The sequence below is a fragment of the Prionailurus bengalensis genome, chromosome C2, assembly GCF_016509475.1.
Source record: "Prionailurus bengalensis isolate Pbe53 chromosome C2, Fcat_Pben_1.1_paternal_pri, whole genome shotgun sequence".
NCBI lineage: Eukaryota > Metazoa > Chordata > Mammalia > Carnivora > Felidae > Prionailurus > Prionailurus bengalensis.
In genome coordinates this window covers 78,416,457-78,438,424 of record NC_057350.1, presented here as the reverse complement: position 1 = coordinate 78,438,424, position 21,968 = coordinate 78,416,457, and positions in this window count along the sequence as shown.

Here is a 21,968-nt window from a genome sequence, read left to right as displayed (position 1 = left end):
CATTCATCTTGCTGGGTTTGACCACTCTGACCATGAACAGCCTTGCCTTTGTAATTCCAAGGCGCCCCAAAGAATCATGCTGTTATTATTTTTCTCCACCAAACCTCTCTCATTCTGGCTCATTCCACTGATGGAAAAGCTCCAGTTTGGAGCTGAGTGTGTACTGAATGCTTTAAATGTTCAATATGCCAGAATTTGCACTTGGGTCACCCACCCAGACTTTTTCTCTAGGGATTGACTCTCTTTTCAGATAAGACTTAGAGTCCAGAGTTAATCAATGCACTTGTGGCAGGTTTTGAAGCATACTAGGTGAGGCAGTCCTGCTGTGTGGCTGGGGACAAAGTGCCAGGAGGCTTTGCTATAGATCATCCTTAGGTTCCATGTCATTCCCATGTCATTTTATAAATGTCCATTAAACTCCTGTCTTTGAATGCTTGCTCTCAATTCGGTATTCTGGGGAAAACAGCAGATGGATAAGCCAGGGTTCTTATTCCTGAAAGCTCACAATGTTGTACAGGACACAAACTTAATATATGACACTATAATACAAGGTAGAATGTGGTACATGTTAGATTCTAGTCAAAGTAGTGTAGAAATGAAGAGCCTGCAAAGGTGGCTTCTGGTAGAAGAATCTTGGAAAACCGTAGAGAAGAACTAGCACAGAGTCAAAAGCTTAGAGTCTGTAGCCATACCAAACTTCCTCCTGATCCCCAAATCTGAGCAAGTGCTTTCGAATCTTCTGCATATCCTTCTGCTTTTATCTCCCTCTGTAAAAACCCTGTGTGTCTTTATAGAAAGCATTAATTGACATCTCAGAGGTGCTTGAACGTTGGAATCAACTGAAAAGGCAAAAAAGCTGATAATTGGCTCTCACTCAGAGAGATTCTGTTTTAATTGGTCTGGGGTATGGCCTCAGCATTGAGAGTTTTTTTTTTTTTTTTTTAAGTTTCCTAAGTGATTCTAAGATGAATCCAAGATTGAGAACTACCAGCCTAGTGTCAATGCCATAGCCCAAAGAGTAAGCCCATGGGTCAGGACTCCAGGTGCCATGGAGGATTCATGAGTCCGAGATGTGCCAGTCCTCATATCCTCAGATATCTGTTCCCCCAGAAGGACATTCTAATCTCCCCTTTTAGGCTGGATCAGAACAAATGTTCATGACCATATTGGGATAAGAGCCATGTAAGATGGAGAAATTGATACCAGGCAAGGCTGTAACTGATGGCATCTACGTGTGTTGAGGAAGGCAGTCCTCTCTGGGTCTCTCACACTCTGGAATGTCTTGGGTGTGCCAAGAATGCACTTTCTCTTTACCTGCGTCATATCTTCGACAACTGGGTGCCATGTCAGAGTTTTGGACTCACTAAGACTGGGATGGGGCTCCAAAATGTGTATTTTTAACAAGTCCCTTGGTGATTGGTTCTTTTCTTCCTTCCTTGAACCCTAATAAGTTCCTGAGGCTTTTTGTGCAAGGATCATACTTTGAGAATCACTTTGTTAATACAATTTCTTGTGGAGAGTGATTCTCAAATTCCATTGTGTATCCAAAAACTAGTAAAAGACACAGAGGCCCTGGCCTTTTGAAGTGGAATCATGTATGGACCTTAAAGTTTCTACCAGGTCCCCCAGGGGTTCTAGATCCACCAAAGTTTGAGAACCTCCGATTTAGTTAGTGCTATTCCCCCCCATCCCCAAGGAGACATTGTTGTCACAACTAGGGAAGAGTACAGTTGTACACCCGGCTTCTAATGGGTAGAGGCAGGGTGCGGTGCTAAGTATTTCATGATGACCAGGAGAGTCTCCTACAACAAGAATTACCCACCCTAATGTAGCAACAGTGCACAAGTTGAAAAACCCTGGGCTAGAACATGGCTTAAGCACAGCAAATCTTATTCAGTTTCCTTACATTATGAATGAAGAAACTTAGGCCCATGGGTCACATACCTAGGCAGTGGCAGGAACAGCAGGATTCATTTGATATATTGACAGAGTAAAACATGCCTGCTGCATGTCTGGGACACTGGATGATAGTAGCTTTGTGAATTTTTTAAAAAGGGAAAAGAAACAAAAATGCATGAAAGTAAGAAAAATGAAGAGGTGGAAAAGGGACCCATTGGAAGTGACAGATGTTGGAGTTTCTGCTAAGATGGGCACTGGTAGAGTGCAATTTTGCTTTTGGTCCCCATTCCTTACAATTCAGAGTACAGCCAGAGCACAAGAGAATCCATCCAAAAGCCTTAAAAGGGATTCCATCACTTCCTTTTTTATTATATTTGGAATGAATCTTGACAGAAGCTTGAATTTCCTTTTGACTTCTGTTTACAAGTTGACAGTATTATCGTACCCACTTCGTTTAGGAAACCCCCAGCAGAAAGGAATTCAGGAAAAAAGGAGATCTTCAAACGCTTCTTATTTTCCCCCAAATCAGCTCAATTTTTCAAAGCTGACTTCTCTCTTTCCTGCAAAATCCTTATGGTACAATGAAAAGTGTACTCAGACTTCAGCAGCAGACTTAATCAACACTTTCCGTAAGCAAATCTCATAGTAGTTTGTTTTGATCATGTGTAACTGGGTCTCTCGCTTGCCCCAAACATTTTTGATTCCTTTAAAATGAAAGGAATAATTCTCACTATGCAACAACCCAACCCTGTTCAGCTGCTGTTGATGCTGGCGACAAGGGAGCTGTTTGGAATACTTTTTTTATTACACAAATAGGATCATCTGAAGACTTTTTTTTTTTCCTCCAAATAAGTTAATGCGAAAGGCAAACCACCAACAATCTATCACCATAAGAAAAAAAAAGTCCTCCATGGACGGAGAGGTGTTTTTTGTTTTTTTTTTTTTTAAGAAAAATTAATATTTAACTTACATTTAAAACCGAGCAGGAGTTGCCACATTCCAGGACTCTCTGTTCCCTTCCAATTTCCTTAATAGCTCTGTCCCTGTGCTTACCTTAATTCCTAATCGAGCTCTACAATTCCAAATCAAACAAAAGACTGCAAACTCTCAGTCCCCACTCTCCTGTCATGGAGGCATTCTAAATTCATTCCTCCTGAGACTTGCATTTTAGTTGAATGAGAAAAAAGTGACATAAGAATGCTAATTATCCCCCAAATAATTTAAGCTAAAAACAGTTCAGAACAAGATCAAGAGAACTGGGTATATCCTCTGTGTTGGGTATTGTGCCAGAAACATGTAGTCATTTCACTTTCGAGTTCCTTTTTGGGAAAGACATTAGTCCTGTCATTTTACCAGTGAGAAAAACGAGACTTCTAAAAGAGGAACAATTTGCCAAAGGCTGCCAGTTTACAAGTTGCAGGCCCAGGGCTGAAGTCTGTTTACTGTTTCTCTTGCTGTACTTAATGGCCACTCCCTACTCCTCAAATATCTTCAAAGCTCCTGTCAAAATTCTGCTTTGGTTAAATTTGTACGAAGCACATTTTTTTTTTCAGTCACCAACTTTGTTTTATGTACCTCATTCAGCTAGAGTCACAGACTCACGATTTTTTTTTTTTTTTTGCAAAATAAATACGGACAAGGTGCATGTGTGTAAAACTATATGTATTAGCCAGAAGCTGAATATGACCCTGAACTCAACTTGATAGGTGACACAATGCATATAGCAAGAGTCATGACCATAAGTAAATAGGTCGTAATTCATTCCTACATAAGATATGCCAGATCACTGTGCATGGATGCAGAGAAAAACTTTACTCTTGAGAAACGCTGGGAGAGATTACTCTGTACGTATGGGTGATCCATTATTCTGAGATTACCCTCATGCTCTGCCTATCTTTGAGACCCCCTTTCCATCTCCCTCTCTGAGTTCTCCATAGCAGGGACTCCCTGACCTCACATTTCAGGCTCAGCCCTGCTGCAGGCTCTTGAGACCAAATCTGGGCCCAGTCACCTATTGGTTCAAGAAGGTTTCCTCCCACAGCAAACGCAGCTTCACTTTCTCCTACTGGCCTACTGCACTCTTGAAATCTGGTTTAGAAGCTGAACCCATCTCTTCTCCTATTAGAGTATTATGGCTGATAATTCATCAATTCTCCTTTCCAACTTTAATTTTAGAACCACTTGAGTGGATGCAGAAATTGAAGCAATGAATATCCAAGTATTACCTTTATTGTTAAAAAGCAGGTTTGGAAGCTGTGGTTTTGTTTTGTTTTATTTTAATGTTTATTTATTTTCGACAGAGAGAGAGACAGAGCATGAGTAGGGGAGAAGTAGAGAGAGAGGGAGACACAGAATCGGAAGCAGGCTCCAGGCTCCAAGCTCTCAGCACAGAGCCTGACACAGGGCTCAAACTCATAACTGTGAGATCATGACCTGAGCCGAAGTTGGACGCTCAACCGACTGAGCCACCCAGACGCCCCAGCTGCGGGTTTTTATATATAATAAGTGGTTTTTCTATCGCTTTGCCACTCACACCCTGAAATCAAACTTACCTGCCTACTCTCAGGCCAAGGTAGGGAACTTCTGAAGAACTACTCAAGAAGGTCCCACAGCAAGACATATAAGGAAAATGGGGGCTTACCTCCAACATTATACTAATCTAAATAGAATAATGATCATCCCACTTACTCTGGAATGGGGCCCACCTTGCTCCTTCTCTCTGTAACTGAGATTCTTCTTAAACCAAGCCCCTGTTTTCAGTTGTCTGACATCCCTAATGCCAGACAGTAAACTACCTAAATCAGCACCTAATTCTTGTTGGCAGAAACTGGGGACTGAGCTTCATTTTTCTGCCGTGGCACCCTCTGTCTCATCTTACAGCCACCCCTGATGGTGACTACTAGATGGAAAGCTGAATACAGAACACTTTGGAAGAAATGTAAAGATACTACTTGGCTAGGCTTCCTGGGTGGCTCAGTCAGTTAAGGATCCTACTTTTAACTACAGCTCAGGTCAGGATGTCACGATTCATGAGTTTGAGTTCCACGTTAGGCTATGCACTGACAGTGTGGAGCCTGCTTGGGATTCCCTCTTTCCCTCTCTCTCTTCCCCTCCCCTGCTTGCTCTCTTGCTCTCTCAAAATAAATAAGTAAACTTTAAAAAAAATAGTAAAAAAAAAGATATTACTTGGCAGGTAAAGAACTTACACTAAATTCCCTCACAGCATTGGACTTTCACTATTGTTCAAGTTCAAATAATAGCAATTGAGGATTCTGAGCTGGGTACATTTTGTAGTTTTATTTGATCTATGGCATTAGGAAATGGGGAAAAACTAAGGACATAATATTGTAAAAACTGTACAAATAAAGTAATTTGGGTAGAAGAAGTTGACTTTTTGTTGTTTTTGCTTGTTTAAAAGAAAAAAAAAGTCCACAGAGGAAATAAGTTATGGAGGCAGGATTTGAATATGAGTCCAGAGCCCATTTTCCTCATGATCCCTGATCATGGGGACCCTCATCAGGAATTCCAGACGTGATTTCCTTTCAGCACCTGCCACCAGATGCTTTGTTCTATCCAATTTCTCCAACCTTCTCCTGGCCTCCAGATCATCTTCTGTTGGGATCACAGGGAAATAAAAAGAGCCAAATATTAGGGCAGTAAGCCTAAGCTACAAAGAACCCCTAAATTCTAGAACTAGGTGCCTGTCTCTCTTATTATTCTAGTCTGTTTTGCCCACACTTATCACCATATCCTTTTTTTAGGACATTTCTAATGTTTCCATCATGGATGGTCAAACCTGTGGTACCCTGCATGCTAGCATCCCTGCTTCTCCAAATAGCATCTAGATGTCCCTCCACCAGGACTTTTGAGCCTCTTATGTTCTGTTCTCTAGTGCCTGATAAGTACTAGCAGCCCATCCAACCTGCTGTAGGGTGAGGTCTCTCCAAGTCTCAAGAAGACACATAGTCCTTCCCCTTCTTAGCCCCAGAAAACTCAGCATCTCATTAAGAGCCTTGCCTTGGCACATCTTCAACAAAATTGCTCTTGAGGTAAGAAAATTATAAATATAAATATAAATATAAATATAAATATAAATATAAATATAAATATAAATATATAATTTAAATATATATGTATATAAATTAGTGCTTCGTCTTTTACCAAAATCTCACTTGTAGACACAGAGATTAACAACTCATATGATTTACTATCAGCTACAAAGTATGTGTGTGTGTGTGTGTGTGTGTGGAAAAGGTTGGAAAGAAAGAAAAATAATTTTGCTTCACTTTTGAATCAAGAAAAGTGTTCTCCACAGAAATTTTCAAACTCTTCAAAAAAACTTGGTGATCCAAATAAAACTATCAAAACTAAAATACCAAAAATATCTCTTTAAAATTGATTATTTTGCTTACCATTGTAATTTTAAGGAATTCATTCCAACAAATACATTGGCAGTACTCTTACAAAACCCAACAATGTGCCGCTGCTGGAGAACTTGTCACTCATCATCGCTGAGTACTTTAGATTCTGACTTCACTACTCATTTTAACTCCCCTGAAAATAGATTCCAGCTTCCTGATTACCTGGCCACCTGTTCCTCCTCACCAACCTGGCTGGGGGTCTGTCCGCGGTTTTTTTAACCACGCTATACCATGTCCAGCCCACTTCTGCTGTGCTCACTTCCAAATTACCTTTCATTTGCCCTACCTGGCCGTGTTCAGATCATCCAAATGGAAACTTACTCAAGGAGATATCTCATGATCATCATCCTCTTAGCCTCTTGGGAAGAAAGAGACTTACTAGATCTAAACACCATATCTGTGTTCTAGAAAATGTTATTTGGATGAGTGAACAAAATGAACCTGTATTTCAAAAGAGACATGCACATAAAATAACCCTGCACAGGAAATCAGAATACTCCCAATCTGGTTCTGCCTCTGCCATGGACTAATTGTGATATCCCGGGCCTCTTTTACCCCCATCAGTGAAGGAAAGTGTAGAACAAAACTTCTGAAATCCCTCTCAGCTCTAAGTATGCTTGGATTCTTTCATGTTAAAAATACGATGTCATCACATTTTTTCATAGGCCCCTAAAGCATTACTTCCCCTCACCCACATCTATTTCTGGGATAAAGTTAAACTTTGGTTCCCAAGCAAATTTCCAAGCTCCCTGGGGGTCATTAAAAGTCTCAGCTTACTGAGAGCTTGTTGATTTTGCCTAGAAATATCAGCCAGCCTCAGCCAGTAGAGCGGGAGACTGGCGTTATTGTTTTGAGACAACCCGTAGCGTAGTAACGATTCCAGACACTGCAGAGTTGATCCATATGCCCCAGATCCCTAGGGAACCTCCCGCTCACTCTGTCCAGCATGTGTATTCTTCTGCCCTCTGTCTTTACCCACAGGAAGGAATCATGTAGAGAATCCAGGATCTAGGGAAAATAAGGAGTAGGTGTTTAGCTACCCTACTCTCCCACCCCACTTGATAAATGGAGAAGACACCTGCAGTGATGAAATAACTCAACAGAGAAAACAAAATAAATAAATAATTAGCCAAACTGATATTGTAACTCCTCCTTCTGCTGAATCTGTCTCTTTTGCCACCATGTACTTGGAAGAGTTCAGAATGTAAGTAGTAAACTGACCTGGACTTATTTACTTCTGGAGGATGGAACACTTTATATTTAAAAATTAACATTATCTTCAAACCACATTTAAATTTTTAAGAATTACTTTTAAAGTACTGCAAAAATATGCATGTATATCTTTCAAAACTTTTTAGGCAACTCCTTCCTCTTACTTGATAATCCAAAATGTATAAATAAAATCTCCATTTTTCCCCTACTTCAATCTTTACATATCCACAAGAATACATGGACTGTTAACTTGACATTTGGAATCTGAAAGACTGCCAGACCTCAGGCTCTACCACATGTATATACCACAAAGTATAATCACATGTTGATTTGTTAAAATAAACATAAAAGAAATTGTATAGTCAGCTTCCTTCAAAGGAAACACCCTGGGATGCCACGCGCTGATCCCATTTAGGACACCAATGCTTTGGGAAGGATTTGCAGAGATATTTTGCATATCATTTTATAATCAAAACTGAATTTTTACCAAAAAAGAGCCTTCCTACACTTATTTCCCAGGATCAACTTCAGGTGGCATAGATGTTTCCTGAAGTCAAAAAGATAACGAATCTCCCTTCTCAAAAATATTGTAGGTACTGAAGCCAGTCTTTGAAGCAGTCAGAGGTATTCCTTTTGATTCACGAATGGTGAATTATTTCATAGACAATAATAGTCATTGTTTTTCAGAATATAACATCACTTTGGGGCACCTGGGTGGTTGAGTCAGTTAAGCTTCTGACTCTTGGTTTGGGGCCAGGTCTTGATCTCATGGTTTGTCGGTTCAAGCCCCACAATGGGCTCTGAACTGACAGCATGGAGACTTGGGATTCTCTTTCTCCCTCTCTCTCTGCCCCCCCCCCCCCCGCTAGCTCTTTCTGTCTAAATAAATAAATAAAAACTTTTATTAAAAAAATAACATCACTTTAATTTTTGTAGCACTTCATCATTTTGAAAGCCCTTCCATACACGTAAGATAATAGATGTTGTCTCCGCACCTGGTCTGGACTCCTGGGTATTCCCTGTACAAAGGGTTAAAGTTATACTGCAAAATGGAAGAGTCAAGATCTCACCACTAGCAAACCATAGACAATTTGCTCATCCATACCCAGGGACGAGATATTTCAAGCTAATTGGTCCCTCCTCTTGTTCAACAATCCCATCTGATATCCCTTAGGATGGAAGACTTTAGCGAGGCGGGAAACAATTTTATTAAAGCAATATACTTAACTTTCCAGAAGTATGGCTGCACTTTGAGAGATAAGCTATACCAAAATCCTTCTCAAAGTTGGGGATATATGAAAGAGTTTCTGTCGACTGCCCCTTTCTTCTATGTTTCCCCCCACCTCATTCCTCATACACCCACAAAGAAACAAGATCAACAAACTTCTACATGCTCCCTCAGAAAGACTACCAGACCTCATATCTTATCGCACAAAATTTGAAATTCTCTAGAGATCTGTTTCTGTATTATTGTAGGCTAACAGAAAAGAACTCGTGAAAACAGGAGTTTATCCTTGTATTACATTTGCCGCCTCATTTTTATTGGCAAAACTTATATCCCTTTCCATGGAAAATTATACTATAATACTAAGGCTTTTTGACAAGGCTCAAGGATATTAAGGGCCAGATATAGATGTTTTCATTCATTCATTTTTCTTCAGTGACATTGTTTTTAAGAGGGCTTCTCATCTGACATTCTAAAAACAGAACAATGAAGAGAAATTATGTATTTATTCATAATCTCCAATCTTTTTCCCATGAATGTAGATCAAAACTTCTCAAATTTTTCTGATAAGGAAACAGATCAAGACCCAAAGATTTGTGCTGTCGTCAATCCCACAGTAAACCTGGAACTAAGTCAGTGAATGAGATGCGTAACTAGCTTTCTGATGTGGTGAGCCAAATCACATATCCTCCTACTACCATGCATATCCAAACTTCCCACTACCTACAATCATATACTGACTTACCACTCAAAGGGAAGGCTGAAGAGGACACCATGAGCATGAATCAGAGACAACCTTGCATAGTTAAACTCATGGGATGTTTTAGGATGAGAGAACATTTTAAAATTCTCTAGTGCAGATCCCCAATTCAGCTGAAGACTTCCAGGCCTAGATTGGAAAGTGACTTGTCAGCATACAAGCATACAGTGATTTGGTGACTTAACTAGCATATAAACCACACTTTTGTAATAAAATCCTTTTTCTGGGGAGAATGACCTTATCAAATTTTAAACTCTTCCTTGCTGATTCCTTAATTGAAATGCAATCTGTGAAATCCTTGCAGGTGCTTTACAAACCCTGAGACCTTTTAGAAACCCTGCTTCCACATCAGGCAAAGTTCTTGGATTTTATTTGCATATAATGCATTAGAAAAAAACAATGCATCTCTGTAATTTTGAAAAACCCTAACTTCAAATATACCACAGTTCCAACAAACATATCCTCAGGAAAGTCCAGCAAAGACCTGGGGAGAAGACATTCTTGAGAACAAAGAAAACGTACAAAATCTCTCAAGGTTCAAAGTTGAAAATACCAATATTGTTCAACTGCAAAAGATATTATAAGTGGCTTTGCTTTTATTTTCCATTTTATTTATGCTGTGCTCAGATTTCTGTAGAAGAGGATATTGTTTACTCTTAGGCTACATGTCAAGATGAGCAAAGGAAACAAACAGAGCTACTGTAATCAGATCTGAATCTGAATCCAGCAGGTCTGTAGAGTCTGAGATGGATCTAAACACAGTGGAAATTCAACAAAGGGTCAGAGAGAAACTCTGAAGAATAGTTTTATACGCAGAGGGCAAATTGGAGAAACTTGAGACAGCAAAGACAGAGCCATTGGGTAGATCCAACCAAATTGCTTTGGGGACCCCAGAAACATGAGGAAGTGTCTCTTTATCTCAAGCCTTCCCCCTCAATCTCATTTGACTTTTCTAGTCTTCCCCATATTATGAAATCCAATATTCACCTGGTTGCTCAAACCAAAAACCTTAAAATTATTCTTGAGATCTGTTTTCCTTATACTAATAGCTAATCACTTACCCTTTTGCATTAAAAATTAAAAATATATCTCTATTCACTTTTTTTCTCTTTAGTACAGGCCACCACACTAAAGCAAAACATCATAATCTCTCAGTTGGTAAATTGCAATAACCTTCTTTCTGCTCTCCCAGCTTTCATGATTGTTTTCCTCCAATTTGTTCTCCATACAACAGTTAAAATAATCTATATTAAAATTATGTAAGTGTGATCATATCATTCCCCAGCCAAATATTCTTCAATGATTTCCCACTGTAGTTGAGATAAAATACAAAATTTTTGGCTTTTCTGCAAGGTAATGCATGATCTAGCCAATGCCAAACTCAGCCTTACCTCTTGAAAATTTCCTCCTACTTACTATTCTATTTTTACAGGACAACTTTTACTTTCTTAAACTTGTCCAGATCTCAGATGCTTTCCCCATAATTCTCTCTCTCTCTCTCTCTCTCTCTCTCTCTCTCTCATTGGAATTCTCCCTCATCCCTCAGTTATCAACTTAAATGTTACTTTCTCCCATGGATTTTTGTTGCCTTTTTAATATCAAATTCATGTCATAATCTATTGCACAGTGCATTGTCATTTTTCTTCATGATACTGGCCACAATAAATATGTATATGTTTGGATTTCATCTTTATTCTTTAGCAAAAAGGGATTCCTTTAGGAATCAGATATTTTGTTTACCACTGTATACCTAGAAACTAGAACAGTGTTTGATATATATCAATACTGTCAATTGACTAATTAATTGGAAGAACCAATAAATCAAACAATAAATAAAAATGTAACAAACATTCAGCTTATATATCCCTGAAAAATTCATGGAAAGCCCCTTCATCAATCTCCATGGCCCATGTAACTTACATCAATTTGTTCTCATCATCCCCTATGACAAGAGGAAAAAGTTAAATCCATTTACTTGACATCTCTGACAATATTTGAAAACAACTCTTGTTGTTTCTCAGTTCTTTCATCTTTAGCAAGATTCATAATTGCATGGATTTAATAGATTTCTTTTATGTGTCTGCTATGTGTAAAGTACTTGCTTGATTTAATGGAGAATGGAAGAATGAATAATGGACCTTGTGCCCCCAAAAGACAACCTAGGAGTTATAGAAGCAAACACAGTTCAAAGTAAAAGACGGCTTGTGTTTTAAGAAATTTCAAAAGACCATGTTATTTGCAGCTTAGGAGTTACAGAGAACTTCTTGAAAGAGAGAATAGTTGAGCTGCACTTTGTACAACAGACAGGATTTCAGTAGAGTGATATGAGGGAAAGATAACCTCATTCTAGGGAGATAAGAATGTAACAAGATGTACATGTTTAGCAAACATGGCATATTTTTTAGAAATAGAAAGGAGCCCAGTTTTCTTGGACCATATGTTATGAAAAGCAGTAAGGTATAGCTAAAAAGGAGAGATGATAGCAATTTTTGAGGCCACCGATTCTCAGGGTTTATATTCTATTCGTAGAGAATGGCCATCTATTGAACCTCTTGTGCATGGCAATTGTGCATTTAAAAGATAAGACTTGGGGAATACCTGGGGTTCTCAGTCAGTTAAGCATCTAACTTTGGCTCAGGTCATGATCTCATGGTTGGTGGGTTCAAGCCCCCCATTGGGGCTCTGTGCTGACAGCTCAGATCCTGGGGCCTGCTTCAGATTCTGTGTCTCCCTCTCTCTCTCTGCCCTTTCCCTACTTATGCTCTCTCTCTCTCTCTCTCTCAAAGATAAATAAACATTAAAAAATTAAAAAAATATATTAGACTAGGGCATAAAAAAACAATTGTATTAAGAACCCTGGGCCCCTGGAAGAGGGGATATTACTGAGATAGTTACTGCAGTTGCTTAGGAAATGGTACTTCAGACCAAAAGTAAGATGTGGTGAAGGAAAGGAAAGAGCAAAACTAGCTCTTGATTGTGATAAAGCTCAGGTATGTTCTCCATTTGTGAGATGTCCCCAGAAGAATTGAGCCTCCTCTGGCCACTGTAGCAATATGCTCCCTAACATGTCCTTCACTGGCTTCCTTTCCTTTTCTGTTTCCCTTCCCTACTTCCCTTCCAGTTCTTCCTGGAATCACCTCTCAAATATGCTACTTGCATTCACATCTTTGATTCAGAGACTATTTCTGGGAAAACTCAGCCTAAGTCAGATGATATTAATAATAATAATAGAAAACATAAAAATTAGAGCAAGCAGAAGGAAAGGATCAAAATTTATTTTTGACATTTTGAGTGGCATTGGAATTTTTATTATTATCCATACTTAATTGAATCAAATCCATGCATAAAGTATAATTTGAATTGATATGATAAACAAAGGCTTGTAACTGATGCCAAATTATGAGAATTTAACAACTGCAAATAATTTACATCTGTGCATTCAAGTTTTGTTGTTGATCACTCTTCTGTCCCCATTAAAGCTCAAACATCTGAGGGCTCTGGTTTACACACATACCAATACAGCCTAATGTTGAATACAAAGATCTTCTGAAATAGCTCCATTTTTAACAGCAAAAGCAAGATTATAAAATCCCTTCCTTTTATTAAACATACGCCAAATAAAATTCCAACAGAATCACAGTTAAATATAAATATAGTCATCAGGAGAACAAGAAAAAATAAAGGTGAGTATGTGATCAATAAGTAAGGAGGAATTTCAGAAACATAAAAGTAACTATGTTACAAAGTAAAAGATTGGCAGATTTAACTATATACTTTTAAATATTAAAATTAAATATTAAAATTATAATCAACTGTGAAAAATTTCAACATATATTAAAGTGTTTTCTTTAATATCAAGATCTCTTGTATTAATATATTAATAATTAATATAAATATTAATTTAATAGAAAGTTTATCAATACAATGAATTCAACTGTAAAAGACTAAAAGACATTATAACAATACCAAAAGAAAGACAATGAAATAAATAGCATATAAGAAAAGTGTTGAAATTTTTAAAATATTCTATTTTTGTTTATCAAATTGTTAAATTTAAAAATAATACTGGCTAAAAATTCTATGAATTACTATACTCATTCACACTGTAAATGCATATCAATTGATACAGATCTGTAATCCTTTGTCTACACTTCCAAAGTTTAAAAGCTATTCATAGCTTATTTCGTAGCAAAACAGACTTAAACTGACGAGAGGCTACTTATAGTTTTTATTTATTCTTTTTAATAACAACAAATGCATTTTGCTAAGGAAATATTGTGTTTGATTGTGTTTGATTGGATGTGTTTCCTTATATCTGATTAAGGATTTTACCTGCTGTCTGGTTTATACAACCTATTTTTATTCCAAAATCCCTACATTTCTAAATTCCAACCTGGACTTTAATTTTGGGGAGGAGAAAAATGTGTCAGTATCTAGTATCTTAGAAAGAGTTTACATTCCCTTAATAGTAATACACTTAGGGACTTACTCTAAGGAAAGCTAGCCAGTAACATGTAACAATATTTATAAGTAAGGACATTCATTGAAGTGTTAAACCTAATATTAAGAAACTGAAAATAACTTGTATATTCATCAGGAGAAGAATGTAACATAAATGATGGATGTTAACATATGCTGGAATATCATGGTAAGAGCATGCTTTCAAGGAAATTGAATGACAGCTGCCAGAATTGAGGGAAGAGCAAAACACATAAGCATATTTGGAACAATAATACCAACTCTATATTTATAGAAAAACTACTTGAAGGAAATTATTATCTCTGAAAAATGAATTATGCGTTGTTTTAATTTTTCAAAACTTCGTTCCTGCATTTCATGGATCTTCCTCAAATCGTGTGTTACCCTTACAAACAGAAGAAAGGGCATGCTATTTAGCCACAAAATTTGAAATCTTTTTAATGATTTGAGCTCAGAAAAGAGCTTTTGAAAACACAGGCCCACGCTTAGACATTTGGACAAATATTTGCATGGCACAGACTTGATTAAGTCACAAATGGTATATCAGTCTTTGCAATTAAATGAAAATACTTTTCATTCAGACATTGTTGACTGGTCACTCAAGCATATATTTCAAGGTTTTTGCTATCATTTGTTATTTGCTATAATGGAATGTAAAAAGAGCCTTAGACAACATTTAAATCTCAAAATTAAAACTCGCAATATGGAGATGAAAAATAGAGCATAGGGAATATAGTCAATAATGTTGTAATAACATTGTGTGGTGACATATGGCGACTACATTCATCCCGGTGAGCACTGTGTACCCTACAGAATTATCGGATCCCTATATTGTGCACCTGAAACTAATATAACATTGTATGTCAACTATACTTATATAGTAAAAATGTTTTTTTTTAAGTTACAATATATTTGGAACTTGCTGTACATTTTTAAAGCCTTTTGCAGTTTTCCCACAACTGTCACATCTGTTTTCTAATTCATTCTTCGTGTATATTTCTTGTGATTCTGGATTTTATAAAAAAAAGTTCCCCCCAAATCAAAAAAGTACAAAGAATAACAAACTTCTGAGTTCCCACAACCTGGTATTAATAACTGCTAACATTTTGTCATTTTTATAAAAAAAATAATGAACACCCTCTGGCTAAACTTAAGTCTTCTTTGACTATATTCCTTGTCTACATTCACACATGTATCTTGAATGTATGCACATTTCTGTATATACACATATTTCTCCATGAACAATACATAGTGTTCTTTTGTGTGTGGGGGGGAGATATTTTAATTTATACATAATTTTATATTATGTATATTGCCTTTTGTTTTTATTTCAAATTATATTTAAAATTTTATCCATATTTGAACACATACACACACACATTTGCACTGTGTAAACTACCAAATTTTATTCTCATTTGTTCTTCAAAATAATCCTATAAGGTAGGCAAAACAGTGATTTTTTTTTCCTACCTTACAGATAAGATGTTGAGTTACCAAGAAGTACAACACAAGGCTTAACTGAAATTGCTCTAATCCTAGTTCAGTGTTCAGTATTCCTTCTCTGATGAAAAGCGTTTTTAGATAGAAAAGCCAGAACTTACGCAAAACATGGAAATTCATCAATAGTTATCATTTGATGTTGCCCTTGTGAACATCTGGAGATTTACCTCTTTTCCGGGGACCAGGAGAGTTGGAAACAATGATTTTAACTTTTACTAGTATCTCTTGCTTGTTGAACTCATGACGTAATGAGATATAACTGTATGTGTGTCTCCCACTATTCTCTGAATTTTAATCAGTGAAGTAAGTCTTCCTAGGCCCTGGAAGACACAGCTATAGGCCCCATGGCTTCAGTTCTTAGTTTATAATTTTATGGTTACTTTCAGTGTAAACAGTATGAATTCAGACACTGTAATGTCTGTCCAAGATACTAGCCAAATTCCTGCACCTGATACAGCAGCTAATTGTTCTCCTGGCCAAGTTTGGTTCTACTTCAAGTTGCAGGCCTGCAGTGGGGAAGGGGATGAACTAAGGGTGCTAAGGTCCTTCTGCTCTGTCTCTTTCACTTACTCACTAGCTGTTTTTATGTTTCTTTTTCTAGTGGAGTCTAAGAAAGAAAAAGAAAGAAAGAAAGAAAGAAAGAAAGAAAGAAAGAAAGAAAGAAAGAAAGAAAGAAAGAAAGAGTAAGACATTTTTTACTTGATTGGGTGGCTTTCTGTTCCATGGATTTGAATGTTAAGAGTCAAATCTTTCTCTTGGTGATGTTTTTGTGAATTCTGTGGAGATTCTTTGCCGAATCACTCTCTTAAATTCCCTGGATACCTTTATTCCAGGTGGTTATCTGTAATCCTTTTTCCTGCACCTGGTTATCCAGGGTTACACATATAGTTTCTTGCCCCTCCCTCATCCAGGCAACCCTTTTGGAGAGGACCAAGAAGACTCTTTGCTGGCTTTGTCTCATGTGGCCCTTAATCTGACCCTTAGAAACATTCAAGCATCCCTTAGCCATTGGGCAGTGATGGATCACAGTGCAGAAACCCTCTCCAGTCTCTATCCCAAACCCAGGCCTGCTTTTGTTCTTTAGAATTCCTAACTTACAGCCTGAAAAAGCTTTCTCAGGACAGAGACAGCCAGTGTTCTGTAATGCTCCATTTTTGAGAACACATGCTAAAGCTCTTTTAGTTATATTTTCTTGAAACCCCTCCCACTGTGTTTGCAGTTAGAAGTTAACAGCGTCCCTACACCAAATGGATGGGATAAAGATTCAGAGCATAACAACATGTTTCCAAAGAAAAGTCCCTGCAAATCCCATGATCACACCTTCTCTTCCAGTGTTTTTATTTTTGCTCTGTCCCAGAGATTCCATAGCCCAGGTATCATTTCATGTTTAAAAAAAAAAAATAAAAAAGAAAAGAAAAGAAAAAAAAAGTTGGTAGGAAGGGTTTGTTTTATACTTTGGTAACTAATATTTATCTTATTGGCCTCTCAGTCAAAATGAAGCCAGGAAAATCCCATTCTAATTTCCTGTGGTACCTGACCAAGTGACCCAGGGCTGATTGTTTACCCACTCTGCCATCTCCCCACATTAAGATAAAGATTGAATGAGGTAATGAGTTAACACTACTACTGAAATCATAGGGTTGTTGAGATGATTCAATGAGTTAGTACATGCAAAGGCTTAAAACATATCTGGCTTGTCTTAAGAATTCAGTAAATTTCAGCTGTTATTATTCCTCTTTCCAACTTCCAGCTATAAAATAAATCAATAAGCCATGAGGATATAATGTATAGCATGTCGACTATAGTTCATAATACTGTATTGCATACTTGAAAGTTGCTTAGAGAGATCTTAAAAATTCTAGCCACAAGAAAATAAAAAGTTTTAACTATATGTTGTGATGGATGTTTACTAGACTTTGGTGATCATTTTGCAATATATACAAACATCAAATCATTTATGTTGTAGACATGAAACTAATATAATGTTCCATGTTAATGACACCTCAACAAAAAAACAATAAACTACATAAAAGAAAAATTCAACTAGACTAACATTTCTCCAACAAGTTTTTCTTAATTTATCCTGTCAGTATTAAGCATGCCTTCCTCAGTATTTCCAAAATACTGTAGGTAAATTCTGTCTCTTTGTATTTTCAAATTCATGTATCACGTTCTTACAAATAGATGTTTATATGTATTTCTTCCCCTTTAACTCTTCAAGCCAGGGACTTTGATCATTTATTTTTGTTTCCTAAGCATGTTTGATGGATGAACAAATGGACAAGACTGAGAGGATGGCTAAACACTCAAAAATAAATAATGTCAGTAGATGATCAACTTTGCTGAGGTAGATGAATGAACGGATAAAACCTGAATAGCAAACAAGTCTCTGAACGCTTGAAAAGAGCACAGAAATATGCACAGTTTACACATGACTGCGCCAATATTTTCCTATTAAAGCCATAAGAATTTGTAACAAAAACAGACTAAGGAAACATTGGATTCTAGTAGACGTTTAATGATACCAGGCTGTGTTCAGAAAGAAAAGCAAATATCTTTATAACCTTTCCATGTAGGCAATTTATTGAAAGAATATCAGTCTAAATTTTTGTTTGTTTGTTTATTTTCGGCAGAGAGAGAGAGATGGAGCATGAGCTGGGGAGGAGCAGCAAGAGAGAGAGAGAGAGAGACACAGAATTTGAAGCAGGCTCCAGGCTCTGAGCTTTCAGCACAGAGCCCGATGTGGATCTCAGACTCATGAGATCATGACCTGAGTGGAGGTCAAGCACTCAACCCACTGAGCCACCCAGGTGCCCCGAAAGAATATCAGTCTAAAAAATAGAGGTAACCATTGCTCCCTATTGCTATTAGATTATTCTAGCTGATCATTATGCTCTAAACCCCAAAGAGAGAAAATAGAAATTCACAATTGATCATAGCAGCTAGATGATGAAACTGTTGAATATTAACACTGAAAGGTATGTTAAAATTAGAAATAATCTTCTATAATCACCTTATAGTACTTACAATGTCTATGGATAACAGGCTACAATAGAGTTAAACATAGTGCAATGACATTTATTTTTTCTTTTGATTCATAAAGAAGTTTTAGTATTAAATTAATTCTTTAAAAATAATATGACTATATATAACTATATATTATTATATATATTATTATATGTTATATATTAATTAATTATTATATTAATATATTTTTATTATATATAAATATATTATATATAAATGTATATTATTAATATATATATATTAATATAGTTAATTTGGGACTGAAAGGCACCCTAACAGAAAAAGAACTGATTTCCTTGACATTCAAAATCAACTCAATTATTTTTTCAAATGGATACTTTCTGCAGTTGTAGAGGCAGCTGCTAAAAACATTAGGAATCATTAAGAGAAAGTCATAGTGATGACGTTTTTCGCTTTTTTATTTGTTTTTACTATTTAAGCCAAAATATTCCATTTATTTAGTTGCATCAGATCTGAGACTTCGGGGATGTTTCGAGCCATGAAAAATAAACATGTTAACCCTCATAATTCCCCACGAATTCCTCTTTATAACATGGCTTTACAAACTGCCATAGGAGCCATGCTGGAAGTTTGGATATATCCTTTTGTGAAACTGCTATCCTGTCTACTTCAATCCTTGTAAGATAAGCAGTCTTGAGAAGGTCTGGTTGATAACATGAGGACTGGGGAATTGGTTAAACTCATTTTGTCTTCACCTTGCTATCTGACTTTGGGCAAGTTATTTAAGCTAAGCTTTAGTAATAAAATGGGGCATCTGTTTAATTATTGGTAAATTGGAGATGAGTATACTTACTTCCTAGGGTTAATTTTTTTATGTTTACTTATTTATTTTGAGAGAAAGGTACAGAGAGAGAGGGAAAAAGAGAAGTCCAAGCTGGGGCTCGATACCAAGAGCTGTGAGATCATATCCTGAGCCAAAATCAAGAGTCTGATGCTTAACCAAGTGAGCTGCCAGGTGACCCCACTTCCTAGGGTTATTTTAAAGCTTAAGGCCAATCTTTACTAAGGGCCTGAGAAATGTCTGCATATTCTATAACTACACAAGTAGTCTTCTAGTAATAGATTTTGATTGCAAGGAACAAAAACTAGTTTAAATAAAGGGGTAGGTGGGCAACAGTCTTCATGGTGGAAAGTAGTGGTTCCACTCTCCGTTTTCTCAGCTTGGGATATACTAATGCATTCGAGTCCAGCTCAGAGGTACTTACCCCTTGACTGAGCAAATATAGGCACACTTACTTGATATATGAAAACTTGAAGCTCTTTAATTCACTCACACTTTGGATGTTTGAATCAGAATTATAGGTGAGAAGCTGTTCCTCTTTACACAAGGGCAAGTTTTCCTAAGTTATCAACAGCTGGTCAAGATGTGGAGTTAGTTTGGTTGAAAACAGCCCTGATCAGTTAAATGTTCCTTCTCCAGGTCCTCAGGCCCTGATAGTTTATAAGCCACAGACCACCTATGGACCACTCGAAAGGCTGGAGGCCACAAAGCATCCAACCCCTTTTTCTGTTCCCGTGACCCATTTTCTTTAGGCCTTCTCTTTTAGAAACTGTCCTCCAATTTCTTGTCCTGCATGGGCTTAACAACTAATCAGAATTTGCTTAATGGCCAACCAGGTGGAGCCTCATGATTTAGCAACACAAAATATGCTTTACATTCTCATTGAATGTATGGGGTCAAATCATTAGAGACACAACTGCTGTTCTTAGTCATCTGTGAGGAAGGAAGAGTGTTTTGTTTTTGTTTTTTCCTTATTGATACATCAATAGTTGACAATGAGAGCTTCATGATAAAGAAGCAAAAATCAGTAAATACATAAACAGGCAGTTACCTGCCCTGCCATAATACCACAAGCACTTAACCAGATTTCCAAGTGAGGAAATAGAGTAGTGTGCACACAGGCCTCACTCACAGCAGAATGGCATATACTGAGAAGACCATCTCTCAGAGGCCACACTCTTTTCCCCCATTGCTTTATCTCTCCGCATAATTTTGCTTATCAGCTTTATCCATTTCTTTAGTATCAGCTTTTTATCAGATCTCTTTATTACCAGCTTCTTCAACATATTCATCTTGCACATAATCTGCTAAAAACATGATTCTTGGCTATCCATCATCAGGTCTTTGGTCTGTCACCTACCTTCAGCTGACAATTGTCTTTGGGTGTCTAAGATTAGAGAGACAATTAGATTGCCCCAGATAGTGATCTGTCTACAGTCAACTTCTTGGAACTATCACCAAGATAACCTGTTGACCACCAAAATAACCTCTTGGAAAAAGAAAGCAGTGTTTATTACTTAACACAACAAGGGTAAGGGGCATATTTTGATGCCTCAGTAGCATCTCAAAGACAGAGAGGGCAAGGGTGGGATCTATATGAGGATTTGGGGGTATAGTTTAGGGTAAATGTTTCAATGCTGGAGCTAACTTGAGGTTGAATAAGTTTGTGACATAACAGTTTAGGGTTGGTGGATATAGAGGAGCAAGGATTTCTAAGAGTCTTGAATAAACAATCTTCTGATGAACTTATCAAAGTTACCTATTGTCCTAAGAAGGAGTAAGAAGAGCTAATTGAGTAGTCTGCTATTCATATAAACAGATTTGGGGGATAGTTATTGAAACAAACAATAAAGGCATTTGGGACTTCATCTTCCTGGCCTGGGTTTTCCTAAAATTATGTTAATTTAGACAATAAACTGTATGTTATAGATGGCTTTCTGTTCTCAGTTCTCAGTGCTGGTTGTCATTAGAGTCACTTGGTGGAGGAGGTTATTAAAAATATAAACTTTATCCCACATTGGGACATTAAATGTTTATTTGAGGAAAGGTACTTGGGCATTGACAAATTTATAAAAAGTTTCCCAGGTGATTCTAATGTTCAGCCAGGGCAGTAAACCAATGACCTAGATGACCTTTTGAAAGCAGGCCACAGAAGTCTTATATATCTGTCCATCCAGTGGTTTTGCACGTTTGAGCAGATATCCATCTGTGATGGTGGGGGAGGAGAAGAAGAAGCCGGGAAATGTGAAATATAACATTGTTCCTTCTGGGGACTTTGGGTGGGGCAGGTAACTGGAGTCTCCTAGAGGTATTTGTCATGGGGAGTGCCTGATCAAAGACAAACCACAGTATGTGCACTCCACCCACATTTTTTATCCAGGTGTTAAAAAGCCAACACCCCTGGAAGTCATCGGAGTTTAAACTGCCAGGACATGAGTGTGTCAGGAGCCTGTGTAGACTGGATATACCAAGAATCATGGTTGATATTGATGACTAAAAGTGGGTGGAGGCAGCAGAGGGAATTTTGTTGTGCCTGGGCCATGGCCCAGAGGTTCCAAAGAAAAGACACACTGAAAATATTATGAATAAACTAATCAGTGATGGAGTGCAAGATTATGGTCAGAAAAATCTATGGGAAACATC